This window comes from Oryctolagus cuniculus, chromosome 17, assembly GCF_051225735.1.
Source record: "Oryctolagus cuniculus isolate XC-2025 breed Fujian yellow rabbit chromosome 17, ASM5122573v1, whole genome shotgun sequence".
Taxonomy (NCBI): Eukaryota; Metazoa; Chordata; class Mammalia; order Lagomorpha; family Leporidae; genus Oryctolagus; species Oryctolagus cuniculus.
Window position 1 is genome coordinate 66834409 of NC_142883.1, and position 16917 is coordinate 66851325.

Below are 16917 nucleotides of genomic sequence, written 5' to 3' on the forward strand. Positions count from 1 at the left end.
CCGTGAGTGAGATCCCAGTGGAAAGAATGGGTCATCAAAGAAGGAGGTACCTTTCTCTGAAGGGAGGAGAGAACTTCCACTTTGACTATGACCCTGTCAGAATAAGATCGAAGTCGGCGAACTCAAAAGGCTTTCATAGCCTTGGCAACTCATGACTAGAGCCTAGGGAGATTACTGACACCATAAACAAGAGTGTCAAATTGTTAAGTCAACAACAGGAGTCACTGTGTTCTTACTCCTCATGTGGGACCTGTCCTTAATGTGTTGTCCAATGTGAAGTAATGCTATAACTAGTACTGAAACAGTATTTTACACTTTGTGTTTCTGTGTGGGTGCAAACTGATGAACTCTTTACTTAATATATACTAAATCGATCTTCTGTATATAAAGAGAATTGAAAGTGAATCTTGATGTGAATGGAATGGGAGAGGGAGTGGGGATGGGAGGGGTGCGAGTGGGAGGGAAATTATGGGGGGAAAGCCATTGTAATCCATAAACTGTACTTTGGAAATTTATATTTACTAAATTAAAAAAGAGAGAAAAAAATTTCACCATTACCTATTCAATATTTCATCAGATTGTAAACACTGTTGGTTTATAACAAAATTTTTGAGGTTAAATTTTTTTTCACATCACATATTTGTGTCTTTATTTTACTTCCCTCTTGCATTAGTGTTTGTGTGGTGCCTAAATTGTAACTTAGGATCATCATTGAGCTATTTCCTGATAAACATTATGTAATTTTTAAAGATAATGACTCTTTATTTTTATTTATTTATTTATTTTTACTTATTTTACAGGCAAAGTTAGACAGTGAGAGAGAGAGAGACAGAGAGAAAGGTGTTCCTTCCATTGGTTCACCCCCCAAATGGCCGCTACAGCCGACATGCTGTACCAATCTGAAGCCAGGAGCCAGGTGCTTCTCCTGGTCTCCCATGCAGGTGCAGGGCCCAAGCACTTGGGCCATCCTCCACTGCCTTCCTGGGCCTCAGCAGAGAGCTGGACTGGAAGAGGAGCAACCGGGAGGAGAACCCAGCACCCATATGGGATGCCGTGCTGCAGGCAGAGGATTAACCAAGTGAGCCATGACGCCGACCTCTATGTAATTTAAATTATTAGAAATACAGATGTCCTACTCTTTAACTGTAGTTTTATTAGAATAATATATCTGACTTGACCTTGGAGGGCTTTTCATTCCATATATTAATTGAATTTTATTTCTTAATTTTTGAATTAGTTTTTAGTACTTCAGTTTCTGGTTACATTGGTCTAATGAACCCTCTTTTTGTTTTGATTATATCGCTATTTGTTATGATTATTTCTGCTTCTATAAATTTTCATATCAGAATCCTGAAGCAGTTTCTAAATTTTAAAACAAAAGCATGGTTTTTAAATAAACATTCCTGGAGCCAAGTGCCATGACTCACTTGGTTAATCCTCCACTTGCGGCGCCAGCATCCCATATGGGCTCCGGGTTCTAGTCCTGGCTTCTCCTCTTCCAGTCCAGCTCTCTGCTGTGGCCCGGGAGGGCAGTGGAGGATGGCCCAAGTGCTTGGGCCCTGTACCCCATGGGAGACCAGGAGGAGGTGCCTAGCTCCTGGCTTCGGATCGGCGCAGCGCCAGCCATAGCTGCCATTTGGGGAGTGAACCAACAGAAGGAAGACCTTTCTGTCTCTCTCTCTCACTGTCTATAACTCTACCTGTCAACTAAAAAAATAAATAAAAATTAAATAAATATTCCTGGAAATTTGCAGGACATTTAATACCATGTGGATCCAGATCTTCATTTAAAAAATAGTAACAAGAGAATGTTTTTGGGTTTTTTTTTGTTGCTTCTATAATTTTTAAATAAGCATTGCTTTTCTTGATAGAAGGCAAATATTTGATTTTCAACTTAAATGTGGTTATGCTAAAAGGAAATTCATTTACTATAAGTTAGGTAAACCTCAGATAATGAAAAATAATTTAAGAAAAATAAGGCTTGGACCCAGAAAGACAAATATGGTATACTCTCCCTTATATGTGGTAAAAAGTTAAGAAACATACAAAAAAAGAAGAAAAAGAATGAAATGTCAGTGTGTATCAGTATTGCAGAAAAAATGGTTTTGTAAAACTTTGTTTTATATCTTTGTGAAACCAATGATTAAGAATGTTATATTAGGGGCTGATGTTGTGGCATAGAGGGTAAAGCCGTTGTGCCAGCATTCCATATGGCTGCCAGTTCAAGTCCTGGCTGCTCCACTTCCAACCCAGCTCCCAGCTAGTGAACTGGGAAAAATAGCTGGAGGATGACCCAAGTACTTGTTTCCCTGCACCCATATGGGAGATTGAATGAAACTCTTGGCTCCTGGCTTTGGTATGGCCCATCCCTGGCCATTGTGACCATCATGGATTGAACCAATGGATGGAAGATCTTTCTCTCTTTTTCTGTGTCTCTCCCTTTCTCTATGACTCTGATTTTCAAATAAATGAATAATTCCTTTAAAAATGTTTCCAACTATAGTTTTAATGATCTTGATTACTTTATAATTTATATAGGTGAAATGGTCATTTTCCCATTCAGTTATTGTTTATGGCCATGTCTATATTCCCACTAAACTAGTGTCTTTTGGCTTTTTACTTGTTTAACTTCTTATTTAGCAAAGTATTAAGCCTTTTAGTGTAATGTAAGTTTAAAATATGTTATCTCAAAAACTAAAAACCAAAAAAAAAGGGGGGAGAAGGAAAGAGGATAGGAGGGAGAGAAGGGATGAGAGGGACTATCATATGTTCTTAGAATTGTATCTACTAAACACATTGAATCTGCTAGAAACTAATTAAAAATTAAAATGAAAAAAGAAAAAGAAGGCTTTTACATAATTTGTCAGGGAAGGCAGTGCCGGGGGAAACATATTCTCTTCCATCTGGACTAACACACGTAGATGGACAAAGGCCAGACTAGGAGGAAATGGATAAAGATAGTGTGAAATGGTGTTTTATAAACCTAAATAACTTTTTGATTCTTATATTAAATGTGTGAGCACAAGTGAACAGCATAAAAATGAATTTCCCACACACACTTTTGGAGGATACTGTGGGACACAAACAGGCAGAGAGAGTATAATGTGAAAGATAAAATGCCTTGGAGTGGGCAGGCCTTGGCGGCGAGAACACGGCTGTGTGTGTGACAGCTGGGTCAGAGCCCCTCTGGGCAAGTGTACGTTCGGATGCTGGTGACACAGACATAGACATGTGTACACGGGTTTATATTACACAAGCTAGCATTTTTCTTGTACTGGAAATCAAATTTGCTTTGTAATAGTTTGTACATTTTGCCTCTGACAGCAAACATTACAAATAAACAGGAAATGAACAAGCAATAAAATAAAATACTCACTATAGTAAAGGTGCATTGAAAATGTTCAGATAAAAATGGAAACAACTGTAAAAATATTTCTTTAAGTTTAAAGAATGTAAGCTTACGGTAACTTCCTCATTACTGTAAACACTTCGCTTTCCATTGTATCAAATGAAGGTTATTTGACAGAACTTCTAATTAAAATATAAATTTCCCAATATATGGATTTCATTGTGTTTTAAATAGTGAAAAGCCATTGGTGTCTGTGTTACAGGTGAATATTAAGCAAAGGAACATTGGCAAGGGCGCCTCCCACATCATATCAGCTCATGCAAAGGATGACACAGCCGTCACAGACACCAAGGTTGCTATGACTTGGCCAGAGTTCTCATGACAGTGTCATCTATAAACTATTAATAAGCTGGGGCTTAGATAGTATTTTCCACCAGCATTCATATCTTTTCATATGAAAAACAGATAAGGGAGGAAGAGTGAAGCGAAAGCACTATTCTTAGAGAATTTAGCTACTGAAATCTGAAGTACATTAGAAAACTATAGTACTCTGGTCATTTTTTCTTTCTTTTTACAAAATACTTAGCTATTCATTTGAAAGACAGAGAGAGCTCGGAGAAAAAGAGAAGAAACGTGTATTCAGGTGTCGCTCCCCGTCTTCGTGGAGGAACGACACAGGACCCTGCGCTGTTCTTTTGTCTGCTCGGCCCTTCCCGGGTTTGCTGCTGGTTCTTCCCGGGTTGGCTACCGACCCTTCCACCTCCGTGGAAGGGCAGTTCCCCCTAGCCACTTTCCCCACTTCCGCGGGGGAGCCCGCGGCTTTACATGGGGTGCTGGCAGTGGCGCGCTAAGTACACGTGGGACGGGTGCTGCAGGGTGTGAGGAACAGGCGGGTGGGCGGAGGGAAGGCTGCCAAGTGGCCGCCCATCCTGAGTGGCCCTGGGAATGGCGGGGGGGGGGTACTGGTGTCCAGGGTCAGGGGCTGGGCAAGACCAGGTCCCCAGGACAGGGCCTGCAGCCCCGCCTCAGCTCCATTGCCCAAAGGTCACTCTGTGATCTCCCCATGCTGGGCGGGGTGAGCTGTGCCTGCATCTCCCCCTCACTGATCCGGGAGCAGCCCCGAGCCCCAGGCCTGAGGACACCCAGCAGTCCCTGTGTGCGGAGGCCTCGGGCGCTGCCTCACCCCCACTGCTGGTCATCTTCTGGCCGGCTGCCCCACGCTCCCCAGGACCCCTGCTTGGCAGCCGTGGCCTAGAAGGAAGTGCGTGGCACCTGGGGTGCACCCCGGAGCTTGGGGGCCACCCCAACTCCTCCTGGGCTGTGTCCTGCAGGGCACGGGTGGGGCCTGAAGGGGGCGCCCGCTCGGGTTGCTGCCTGCGGCTGTCTGGCCAAGGCCCAAGGGTGTGGAGCACAGGATACAGCAGGTGGAGCCCCTCCTGGGGGATGGGGTGTGGGGGTAGCCCTGCTGGGCAGCCACCCGCAGGTTCCCTTCTCCCAGCCGGATTCTGCAGGAAAGAGGTCGCTGGCTCTCTCTACAGCGCGCTCCTCCGTGGAGATGGGCAGGGCCATGGGGCCCCTCTCCTGCTGCGTTCAGGCTCCTGGGGTGTGATGAGGCTCCGGTCCCCAGGCTGTGATGGCCCTGGGGTCCCGTGGTCCTTGTGCTGTCCACGTGGTCCGTGCAGAGGAAGCTGGGAGGGAGGCACAGAGCCAGCACCCCCCGCCACGCCTGCCTTGCCCACCGTGCCTTGGCCGGGACCGGCCCATCCATGTCGCTGCCCAGGAGGGTGGCCTGGGCGCCGGTTGGCGCGGGGGGCTACTGCCTGCTCTCCAGGCTCAGGGACGCGCTGGCGTTGGTCTTGGGCTGGGCCACCTCTTCTGTCTGCACCGTGGCGACGCTGGTCTTCTGCAGCGGGGGGCCGGCGGGGCCCTCCTCGGGCGAGGCGCCCCGGAGCGGCAGGGCCGAGGAGGGCAGGGTGCTGCGCAGGATGTGTGCGACGTCCTCATCCCGGATGCGCCGCCATGTCGTGCCTGGCGCGACCACCCTGGGCAGTGGCCGCGCCTCGCCGTCGCTCCCGTGGCTCCGGGTGGTGTGCGCTGGGCTGGGGGCTCCTGGGGCCCCGCCATCGGGCCTGCGGGCCACGCTGACGTGGGGAAGGGAGGAGTAGCGCTTGACCGCCTCCGGCCGCACGGGGGCGCTCACGGGCAGGAGCGAAGGGCTCTCAGAGCTGGTGCGCTGGTGCGCGCGGGCCGGGGCCGGGACCGGATCCTGGCCGGGTTGGCTGCTGCCCCGGGGCCGCCCTCAGCTCGTCGCAGCGCGAAGAGCAGAGGAAGACGGCGGGGAGCGCGGGCCGGCCGCGGCGGGGCGACGCGCCCTGGGAGGTGGAGGCGGAGTCGGACAGCAGCTCCGTGCGCCAGCGACGCAGCAAGCCGGGCGACTCCTTGATGAAGGTCAGTTGGCGCTGGAAGCCCGAGCGGTCGGAGGACTCGCTGCCGCTGGAGCGGGCGGAGGCCACACGCACCAGGCCCAGTCGGCCCCCACGCGCCCCCGCCGCCCCCTCGCGGCCTCTGGGGCTCGGCTCTGGGGCGGACCTGGCCAGCGGCGGCGGCCCGCGCCTGGCCGGCCTCTGCATGAACGGGATCCGCACGGGCGACTTCCGTGTCTTGTGGTGCTTGGCCAGCAGGGCCCGTGCCAGCGTCTTGGGCACGCGGGGGGCTGCTGAGCCAGGCAGAGACCCTGAAGCTGGGGTGGAGGGGGGCGACTTCCTGGGCAGAGGCTGAGAGGCGGGCGAGGTCTGGGAGGAGCTTGAAGAAGGGGTCTTGGCCAGAGGAGCAGGGTGGGTGGCACTCCTGGGGGGGGGGCGGGCGTGGCTCAGCGCCGCCAGCTCCGATATCTTGCCCGGCCGGTGCAGGCTCCGAGAGCGCTGCTTCCTGGGCGCTGGCGCTTTGCCTGCGGCTGCTGGCTGTGCCAGGCTGGGGGGCTCCGCCGCCTTCCTCAGTGTGGCCCGGGGCCAGGGACAGCTTTGGGCTGGGGCCGGGTGGCCGGGCAGAGCACGTAAATCACTGTCCGCCCCTGGAGAATGGCCGGCACCCCCGCTGCTACCTATTGAACAGCGTGCGGCTTCTCGGGCCACCAGGGGCGCGGGGGCTCGAGCGCTTTTGGCTGAGGCCAGGCTCCCTTTCTCTGGCCGCCGGGCACTGCCCTCCCTGCCCCGCCCCGGGCTGGCGCCTGCTCCTGCGATTGGATAGCTGTGGGGAGGGGTCCATGGACAGAGCAGACCCCAGGGACAGGAGCGAGTCGGACTCGGAGGCCGCCTAGCGGGGTGCCGCCGCGGCCGCCTGATGCAGCCATGTGAGGATGGAATTGGCGCCCTCCTGGATGGCCCGCCACTCGACGCTGTCCAGGTCGGAGGCCAGGTCTGAGCCGGCCGCCTCCTCGCCGAAGTCCCAGGGCGCCTCTGCCGGCCGCTTGTCCTGCCCAGCAGCCCGAGCCTTGCAGCGCTGGAGGCCAGAGGCCGAGGGCCTGTGCCTGGGCATGGCTGAGCCGATGCAGCAGCGCGGGAGTGCCTCCTCGGAGCGCGGGCTGGGGGAGCTGTCGCGCCTGCCTCCTTGGTGCAGGGCCTGGGGGACCGTGGGCTCCAGGCCTCCCAGGTGGCTGGCCGGTCGCTCACAGCCTTGAGCGAGGTAGCCGAGGAGCTCAGGGAGTAGCAAGGTAGGGTCTTACCTGCGATCAGCCTGGGCTGGGCCCCGGGGGGTTGGGGCGGCTGGGCCGGAGCGGCTGCCTTGGCTGGGACCCGGGCCTCCTTCCTGCCCCGCTTCAGGGCCTGCGGGATGGGGCGGCCCGGCCAAGGAGGGCGCCTCGTCAGAGTCGTAGAAGCAGTACACGGCCTCCTCGTGGGCGTCGTGAGGCACAGGGACTGCCTCCCCCCTTCCCCGCTGACCCCGGTCCAAGTGGGCACTTGGGAGCTGGCCCAGGGGCAGCTCCAGCCCGGCCGGCTCCTCCCTGTGCCCCGGACCTGCTCCGGGCTCCGGCCGGCGACCCCGGCCTTAAGCCGGTGCCTGGAGACCTGGCTGGTGGGGGCCACGAGGCCGGCGGGCTCCTGCCTGTCCAGCCGGCCCCCTGGGGCTGCTCCCTGGGGGGCCCTTGCAGGGTCTCCTCGCTGAGGGACGCTGCGCTGGAGAAGTTGACAGGCGTGCCCTCGGCCGAGTCAGTGCACGAGTCGTCCTCCAGGGCCAGGGCGGGCCCCAGCATGTAGACCAGGACTGGCAGCGCGCAGCAGCTCCAGCTCCTGGTCCGCGGCCTTGCGGGTCCGGGAGCCCGCGGACGCCGGCCCCTCCTGTCGTCCCACATCCTCTTCTCGCGGGCGGTGCCCGGCGCCACCGCGACCCCCGCCGGCGCCGCGGTCAGCAGCAGCAGCAGCTCCACGTAGTGCTCGTGCAGGGTGAGCGCACTGAGGCTGGAGGCGCAGGAGAAGTTCTCGTCCGGCTTCTCCACAGTGAAGCGGACGCTGCCGGCGTCCAGCTCGGAGGCAGGTGGCAGCGCTCGTGGCAGTCGGCGATGTCCAGGAAGCGCTTCACGTAGCTCTCCCACTGCAGGCTGAACTGGCTGCTCTGGGGCTGGCCGGGCGGCGCGGCCGGCGGCGCCTTGCTGAGGCTGGGCGGCATGGCCTGCCCGGGGCTGTCAGGCAGCTTGCTGGGGCTCACCTTGCCGCTGCCCAGCCCGCTGCAGGGGTCGCTGGGGGTGGAGCTGGCGATGGACGGGCTCTCAAAGCTGCCCAGGGAGCTCACGGAGCTCCAGCGGCTCAGCACCAGCGGTGTCTCCTGCACACAGCTGGATGGCGTGACATCCTCCAAGGTCAGGCCCCGGCCCGCGTCACGCCCGGTCCAGCTCCGCCTCTTCGGGGCCAGCCTCCTCCAGGCCCTCGAGGGAGGAGTTGCTGTCCAAGTCTCCGGCCTCGCTGGGGCCTGGGCATCCGGTCGAGGACAGCGAGCTGCAGTGGGACAGCGAGATGGGCCCCTCCTGCGCCACCAGCCTCTGCAGCGCCCTGCTGGCCGCAGCTGTCCGGGTGGCCCCCAGCTTCTCGGGCACCTGGCTCAGGCCCTCCACCAGCAGCCAGGCCTGCTTCCGAGCCGCGGGGGCTGCCTTGGGGCCGCAGGGGGCCCCCGCGCCTGCCCTGCCCGCGGCCTCCAGCAGCGGCACGGCACGTGCTGATAGGTGGGCGACAGCTTGATGGTGGGCACGCGGGCGTCGGCGCTGGCGGCGTCCCGGGTGGGCCCCTCGGCCTGGCCACCCCGCAGGTCGAGGTCGAGCCCAGCGGGCCGCGGCTGCCCGCCCAGGAGCTCCTCGCGGTGCGCGGCCAGCGCGGCCAGCGGGCAGGGCCGCTTGTGCTCCCGCGGTCAGTAGCCGTCACTGGTGCTGCCACTATTGAGGCTGTCGTTGGAGAGGCTGGCGTGGGCCGCCTTGAGCCAGAGCAGTGGGTGCGCCCGGCCCAGGTGCCGGGCCGAGCTCCATCTCCAGCGCCCACTGCTTGCGCACGTAGAGGCTGGGCATGCAGGTGCGGGGGGGACACGGCAGTGGCGGCCGCCTGGTGCTTGGCGGGCCGGTGGGCCAGCAGGTTGTGCAGCATGCCCACGGCGCCCAGGTCCCACACCAGCTCCTGGTCCCGCGCTCTGCTGGCGGACAGGTTCCAGAGCCTGCCGCACAATGGTCAGGCTGTGCGAGGTCAGGTGCTGCAGCAGCGTCTGCAGGCAGTTTGTGGTCGCGGAGCACCTGCCTGGGTGGGGGAAGTGGGGGCGGGGTCAGGTGTGACCGGAACAGACGGCCCCGCCCATCCTCCCGGGATTGGGTGGCCGGAACTGATTGCCCCGCCCAGCTCTCCGGGGATAGGGCAGCCTTTGTGGGCATTTGGGGGCGTGGACCAGCAAGTGGGAGGGATGGTGGTGGTGTGTCTCTGCGTTTCTCAAATAAATTTTAAATTAAAATTCAAAAATAATAATAATAATACTTTGCTTATGATATTTGTATCTGCTTATGAAAGGTATGCTTTTAAAAATCATTTCAAATCCTGGTACACTTGCATCATCATCATCGATGTAATGCTGATTTTCCAAAAGAAATTAAAACTATTCTCAGCTTATTTCCATTTGCATAGGTTTGGGAACAGGTTTCCTTTTTCTTCCTTAGAAGTTTGAAATATACCTGTAAGCCTGAAATTTTGGTTGTTTAACTTTTTTTCTTGGTTGCAGTTTTCAAAATGTGATTTAACGTACTTGGTTTATGTATGAGGTTTTCTATTTATGTTATATTTGTGTTTTGCGAATTTGATTTTCAAAATATGATAGATTTTGATCTATGTAGTCAGAATTTTACTCAGGAATTTCACACATTTCTCTAAGTAGGTTGGTAAAGACTATAGTTCCTACAAAAGAATGATTCTGTTTTAATTCCTGAAATAGGTTTTTTTTTTACTTTGACTTATGTTTCCTTAATCGCTTTTAATAATGACCAAAGAAAAGACCCAGTTATTTGCCCTCCTTTGTTTCTTGGACATGTCTGACATGTGGAAAAAATGAAGTAATCATTGCTCATTAAGTTGCAAAGAAATGCATGGCTGAACAACAATAAATATTCATGAAATCAGATAACTGTGATGCTGATGTAATGTTCTTATATTGGAAAAAAGTAATACTGTGTTTTCATGATGCGATCTGATGAGTCTTAAATGTTGATAGAAAAATGTACTATGATAAAACTATGCATAGATTTAAATATTTTTGTAGAAATACTTATCTTTCAATTCCACGTTTCTAAAATCTTCTCAATGTGCCCTTGTTTATTTATGCTAAGCAATCTCCTATGAATCCCTTGTTGTTTTTGTACAACCCAGTACTGAAAGTGAGTCTAGTCTGACTTGTTTTAAGGTTGTACATTATGATTAAAAAGAAATAAAATAGTACATTTGCAGTTGTTAAATTCTGGACTATTTCATTTTCAAAGATTTATTATTTACTTGAAAGGTAAAGTTCCAGACGGTGAGAGAGAGAGATCTTCCATCTGCTGGTTTACTCCCCAAGTGGCCACAATAGCTGGAAATGAGCTAATCTGAAGCCAGGATCCAGCAGCTTTTGGGTTTCCCTTGTGGATACAGGGACCAAGTACTTGAGCAATCTTCCACTGCTTTCCCAGGTGCATTAGAGGGAGCTGGATCAGAGGTGGAGCATCTGGGACTCAACCCAGCACTTATATGGCATGCTAGCACTACAAGCAGCAACTTTACCCACCAGGACACTGTGCTGGCCTCAAAATTTTGGATTTTTAAGACAGAAATTTCGCCAGCGCCACAGCTCACTAGGTTAATCCTCCGCCTGCAGCACCGGCACCCCAGGTTCTAGTCCTGGTTGGGGCACCAGATTCTGTCCCGGTTGCTCCTCTTCCAGTCCAGCTCTCTGCTGTGGCCCAGGAGTGCAGTGGAGAATGGCCCAAGTGCTTGGGCCCTGCACCCCATGGGAGATCAGGAGAAGCACCTGGCTCCTGGCTTTGGATCGGCACAGTGCGCCAGTTGCAGTGCACGGCTGTAGCGGCCATTTGAGGGGTGAACCAATGGAAAAGGAAGACCTTTCTCTCTGCCTCTCTCTCACTATCCACTCTGCCTGTCAAAAAAAAATACAGAAATTTCACTGATTGGAAGCTAAAGATGTTTGTCATCCATTCTCTCAAAGAGACTTGGCACTGTATAGCAATAAGCCCAGAGTACCCAACCTTACTATTTAGATTGCCTGTCTATGCTGAGGTACATGCATTGCCAGCTGTCACTTCTTAGTGAAATTCGATTGTACTTAAAAATAAAGCAAAAGAAATACCAGCACTGTTTACAAACATGAAATTTAAAATAAATACATAAACCTTCAAATGCAACAGTCCATAGTTTCTTATGGTTTCCTGCTGTAAATTTTGAAAACATCAAAAGCCAAGAATAAAATGAGGAACAATAAGACAAAAATAAAATACTTAGCAATACTGCTAATGACAATAATGTTAACAGTTTAGTTACATGCCCTATATCAATTGAGTTCTTTCAAATTGGGACCCAAGCACACAGACCCCCATAACTACCTTAATAAACACTTAAAAATCTGGATTATTTTGTAGAAAAGTGCTAATCTAACCCAGCCCTCATTTGAAAAGACATTTATCCTAGTAAAAAGGAAAGAAAGCCAAGGCAAAACAGTCAAAATGAAGACTACTCTGATCATTGAGGTTTCAGATGGTGAAGTTTAGAGCTGTTCTCATGGATAATCCACACATACATAATTATCTTTCACTTTCATTAATTTTCCAAATGAAGGCAAAATGCTGTCAATAAGCTTTTGGAAGGGCATTACAGAGTCTATCAACCAACTTTGCGTGGGAGTATATTCTACACATTTCATTTCTCCAAGGTGGGACAGAACATATTTCACTAGCAAAAGGTCGGAATCAGGATTTCTAATACTCCCTAAAAACACTTTAGAAGAAATATTTGCCTAAACTTTATTTTTAATAGTCAAGTAGCATAAAAAAAGAGTACTTTCAATTCATTGCCATTCTCACAGTGTTCTAAACTCTTCACTCTGGCTCTAAAACAAAATTGCATCACAATTATTGTCAATCTTCATAATTACTCAGAATATAAGCCAATGATGCACAGAGATTTGATTAGCCATATTGATAATTTAAAAGAATTGGAAGTAAAATACTAGGCGGGGAGTGGGGGCAGCAGATAGCATGGTAAAAATAGTCTTAGATTGAGGCCGGTGGTGTGGTGGGTAAAGCTAACATCTGTACCACCGGCTTCCCATATGGACACTGGTTTGAGTCCCAGATGCTCCACTTCTGATCCAGCTCTCTGCTATGGCCTGGGAAAGCAGTAGGGGATGGCCCAAGTCCCTGTGCCCCTGTACCTGCGTGGGGACCAGGAAGAAGCTGCTAGCTCCTGGCTCCTGGCTTTGAATCGATGCAGCTCTACCTATTGTGGCCAATTGTGGAGTGAACCAGCTGGTGCAGGACCTCTGCTTCTCTCTGCCTGTCCTCTCTCTGTGTAACTCTGGCTTTCAAATGACTAAATAAATCTTTAAAAAATAGTCTTAGATTCGTCCTGTATATAATTCACATTCACCAATAGGCATACAGGCAAACCTCTAAAATAAACCTTAAAACTACACTTGTTTATTTTCTTATATTCAATTTTTTTCTATGCTTTGAATCTTATTTTAAGAACAAATCTTTTGAAGGCATATACTCATTCTGTTACTTGTGTGTTTATTATTTATGGTTCTCACCACATTCAGAGTTTTCGGATCTCCCTTTGAGCAGTTCTTTATTGCTTTCTCATCCAAGTTAGCTGGAAACATCACTATAAGCTCAAAACTCAGTTTTTGCCCATTTTTGGAGATGCTACAATGTGTAGGGTTTTGCTTCTAATTTTTCTTTTTTTAAAAAATTATTTTGACTTTCATTATTTTAGTGGTTTTTCATTTCTTAATTAATTTTATTGCCAAATTCTGTCATTGTAAAAGATACACTGCACACTGTTTTTCTTACACATTAGTGTTTGGGTTGCTTTCATATTTGGCTTTCATGAATACCACTGCAGGGAGCCTTTCTGGGCATGTGGATTTTGTATCTTTTAGTGGCATACCTGGGAGAGAAACTGCTGAGTCACTAAACAGTCCCATGTAGAACATGCTGAGAAACTGCCGAATTACTGTCCATATTGGCTGCACTATTTTACTGGAAGTTTATGAGGGCTCCATGCTCTTCATGTCCCTATCAACATTTATCTATGGCTGAATCAGTCATTTTACTGAATATGAATTGATGCCTTCCTGAAGAGTTGATTGCATTTCCGACAACTAACAGTCACAGGAGTGACACTGGTCTGGGGAGATTTCAGCTAGCACAGGTTTTCTGCACTTTTCTCAGTGTCACCGAGTTGTTTTCTCAACAAAGGACACCTCTGGGGCTCCCAATCCCCAAAGCAGAGCCCTGGAAGCTATTTTGCAAAAAACTCTACTGGCCCCTGGCAACAAGCCAAGGCACAGCAGGAGGGGGACACAGTTCTCCTGTGGCAGGCTGGGGGAGGGGCAGGAGGCAGCAGGAGCCGCCCCACACCATTGCCATGGCCTAGTGTGGCGGAGTGCTTGCCACCCTGAACTGCTCTGCCCATCAGCTGGCGCCCCACACCCCCTGGGAGCTGGGATGCTCAGTCCAGTGGACAGATGAGGAAACCGAGATAGGCGCCTGCCCACCTGGCTGCCACGTGGATGGCCCTGTGGTTTTGGCCATCATGGCTCAAGCTCAGTCTCCCCCACCAGGTTCCTCTCCTGGGACCCCCACCTCCACCACCGTCCAACCACGTCGTGACTGGGCGCCAAGGCAGCTGGCGTTGAGTGAAAGGAGACAAGACAATGCTGGCTTTGAGGATGGCAGAGCTCAGTAAAATGATGTGACTGCAATAAAGCAGGGAGAGAAGGGGAGGGCCCGGAAAAAGTGGGGCCAGCTGGGACTCTGGATGGGCTGGGCAGGCGAGGGAGGGAACCTGTGGCTGCAGGTGCTGGAGCAGCATGTGCAAAGGCCCTGGGGCAGAAGCATCTCTGTAGTGCTCACGGCTCAGCTAGGAGGCCAGCAGGCCGGAGCAAGATGAGCCAAGGTGAGTGGCAGAAGGCGATGTGACAGTGATGGTGGTGATGAGGTCAGGGGGGCCTCGGGGGCTTTGGCAGCCATTGATGGGGGTGGGGGCAGAGAGGGACATGTGCTGATCTCTGTCTTAATGGAGCCCTTCCAGTGGCTGCATGGGGCTTGAGTGGCAGCTGGGAGCCTGGCAGGGGGCTCTTGTCACCCCGGAGCAAGGGGAAGGTGCACCGCAGCTGTGGGGGTCTGGAAGGGGGCCCAGAAGAGGAGTGGTGGGTGGCCCTGGGCGGCCCAGGTAGGAACCGCGTCACCACACACTGCTCGCTCCTGAGCCCTGAGCCACATTGCTCTGCCTCCTGTGACCCTCAGGCTCACCCCTCCCTCTGTCCCCTGCCACTCTGCCGACCTTCGACCTTCCACTGTCACTGGCCTGCTGCATGGCCTCCCCTCCCCACCCACCCACGCTGCCACCTCCCATGCAGCCCCCTCCCCACCAGCCCTGTGACTCCTTGTCTCCCACCGGTTGGTGCTCATAGCTGGGTGGCTACAGCAGAGCACCCCCAGCCTCACCTGATGCCACTGTGGGGGCCTGAGTGCTACCACCCTGGGGGAAATTGGGGGTGCCCCCCACAGAAGGGGGAGTGAGGCTGGCCCACCAGCACCCCCATAGCACCTGGTCCGGGGAATCTCCATGTACCCAGCCTCACTCAGAAGGGCCGTGGCGGGAAGGCATGGGTGCAAGGATGGGCCTTGGAGAATGCTCACAGCTCAGTGACATCAGCACTCTGCAGTGACCTAGGGCAAGTCCCCTCACCACCCTCTGCAGCCTTGCTGGGCCCCCTCTGCCAGTCAGGATCGGTAAGCCCTATTTTTGCAAGGCCTGGGAGGGCCGTGGGGGTGTGGGTTTGCAGTGACCTGGGACAGTGTCTCGACAGACCTCCATCCCTTAAAGCAACAGACACAGCTGGGAGTGACAGACGGGGCTGCCGCCCCAGCTCAGGCACTTCTCAGCCGAGCAACCTACAGGGAGCCCCTCCTCCAGTCACTACAGAACGGAGCCCACCTCTTCCCAAGGCAGCGGCACGTGCACCCAGCGCACAGTAGGTGCTCAGTAGTGGTGCTGGAGTGCATGGACCTCACCCTGCAGGCAGCTGGACCGGGCGCCCGCACAGCCCCTGCTCCCAGCTGGGGCAGCTATGGGCCCAAGGGGGTGTTTCTGTCTCCCACCCATGATGGGCTCAGCAGAGCAGCAGTGAGGGCCCCAGCATGCAGACAAAGAGCTGTTGTTGCTGCAGATCTAAAATCGCCATCTCTGATTGCTGCTGAGCAAGCCGGCCGCAGCCGCCCGCTTCCCCATCCAGTTGGGTCTATTTCAAGAACGCGCTGATTAGTGCTGATTGCGCCGTGATTATGGGGAGTGCACCACCCAGCCCCCTCCCCAGGCTCTGTGGGGAGCTGCTCCCCCTCCGAGGCTCTGGCTGTCACCCAGGGGCCGCTGACCCAGGGCTGGGATCCGCATTCCTCCGCCAGCCCCCGCAGGTCACTTCCCCCTCCCAGGCCTCTCCCTCCTCTGCTAAAGCCCTCCAGTCTCAGGGAGGCAGAAACAGTGCAGTGCCCAGGCTCCGGGTCACCATGACCGGTCATCGGCTGGAGGAACACTGTACACGTGTGTGTGAACACATGTAAACATGTGTGTATGTACAGTACATGCCTCTGGCTGCACTTGAGGCTGCCCTCAGCAGGTGCACGGGAGCCTCCATAGCCAGGGCTTCCCCTCCCTCGGCCACAGCGCTGGCCTTGAGCGCTGGCTCACATGCAGGTCCCACCACCATGTTGGAGGTGCGGCTTTTGCACCTGTTGGGGCAACCGTGGTGTGACTGGCCCAGCACCCCTGACAGTGGTGGGAGGACCTGAGGAGAGGTCATTGTGTGGCCACCACCCTGCAGCCCACTCAGTGCTCCCTGGGAAGAGAGACAGCCTGTCGGCAGCCATGCTGTGGATCCTCCTATGCTTGCCTTGGTGACCCCTTGGGGTCCTGCATCTGCTCTGTGAAATGGGGGCAGCTCAGGGCGCCCCAGTGCCCTGGTGCAGGGACTCGGGATAACTGGGAGGCACGTGCTTCTGGACTTGATGCACAGAGGTCAGAATCAGCAGTCCTGTGGGGGCACAGTCACTAGGTGACAGGGGTCAGTGGTTCTCCTTGGGGAAAGCCTCCTCCCCCCGCTTGTCCCCCAAGCCATAAACCCAGCCATCAGTCAGTCCTGCCCCAGGCTCCCCACTCACCTAGCTGCTGCCATCTGACCTGTTTGCTGTACAGTGGAGCCCCTTGCTGGCACCCCCGCAGCCTGAGCCCCCCATCAGCCATGCCTGGACCACAGCAGGAGCCTCCTCACTTCTGCACAGCAGACAGAAAAATCTCAAAGTGCAAACAGAACACAGCCTGCCTTGCTCCCAGTGGAAACATCCAGGTGAAGCCTTGCACCTGTGGCCCACGAGACTCCGGCTCTCTCCCCTGCCCCTGTCCAGCCTCACTGTATGCCACCAACTCCATCTCATGGCCCCTGCCAGAGGGCAGGTCCCTCCCCCTGCCCCCATTGCTAGGCAACAGCTGCTCACTTCTGAGGTAGGAGCCAGGGCTGAGCAGCAGAGGCTGCAGCAGCTGGCTCCATTCCTCCAAGATATGTTGTGGAAGCTGCTCCGGAGTCACTAGGGAATTGCAGCCTCCAAGAGCGGGTCTGTCCAAGGTCACTGAGATGAAAGTTAACACAGCCCGGTGCCGCAGTACCAGAGCTGACAGGACCCTCAGAAAGCCGGCGGGCACCCAGCACACAGGCTGTGTCCTGAATTCCTGAGCCCAGGGCAGACATGGATAAGCGATGACCGTGCACTCCACCAAGCCCAG

General features: G+C 53.8%; 1 non-coding gene and 1 pseudogene across 1 annotated transcript in view; both read right to left on the minus strand.

Annotated features, from left to right (window-relative positions):
• Window positions 1-16917, minus strand: part of LOC100347036 (uncharacterized) — an 876288-nt gene that overhangs the window by 606251 nt on the left and 253120 nt on the right. The gene's annotated exons all lie outside the window — the stretch shown is intronic.
• LOC138847934 (adenomatous polyposis coli protein 2 pseudogene) lies at window positions 2171-9139 on the minus strand (annotated as a pseudogene).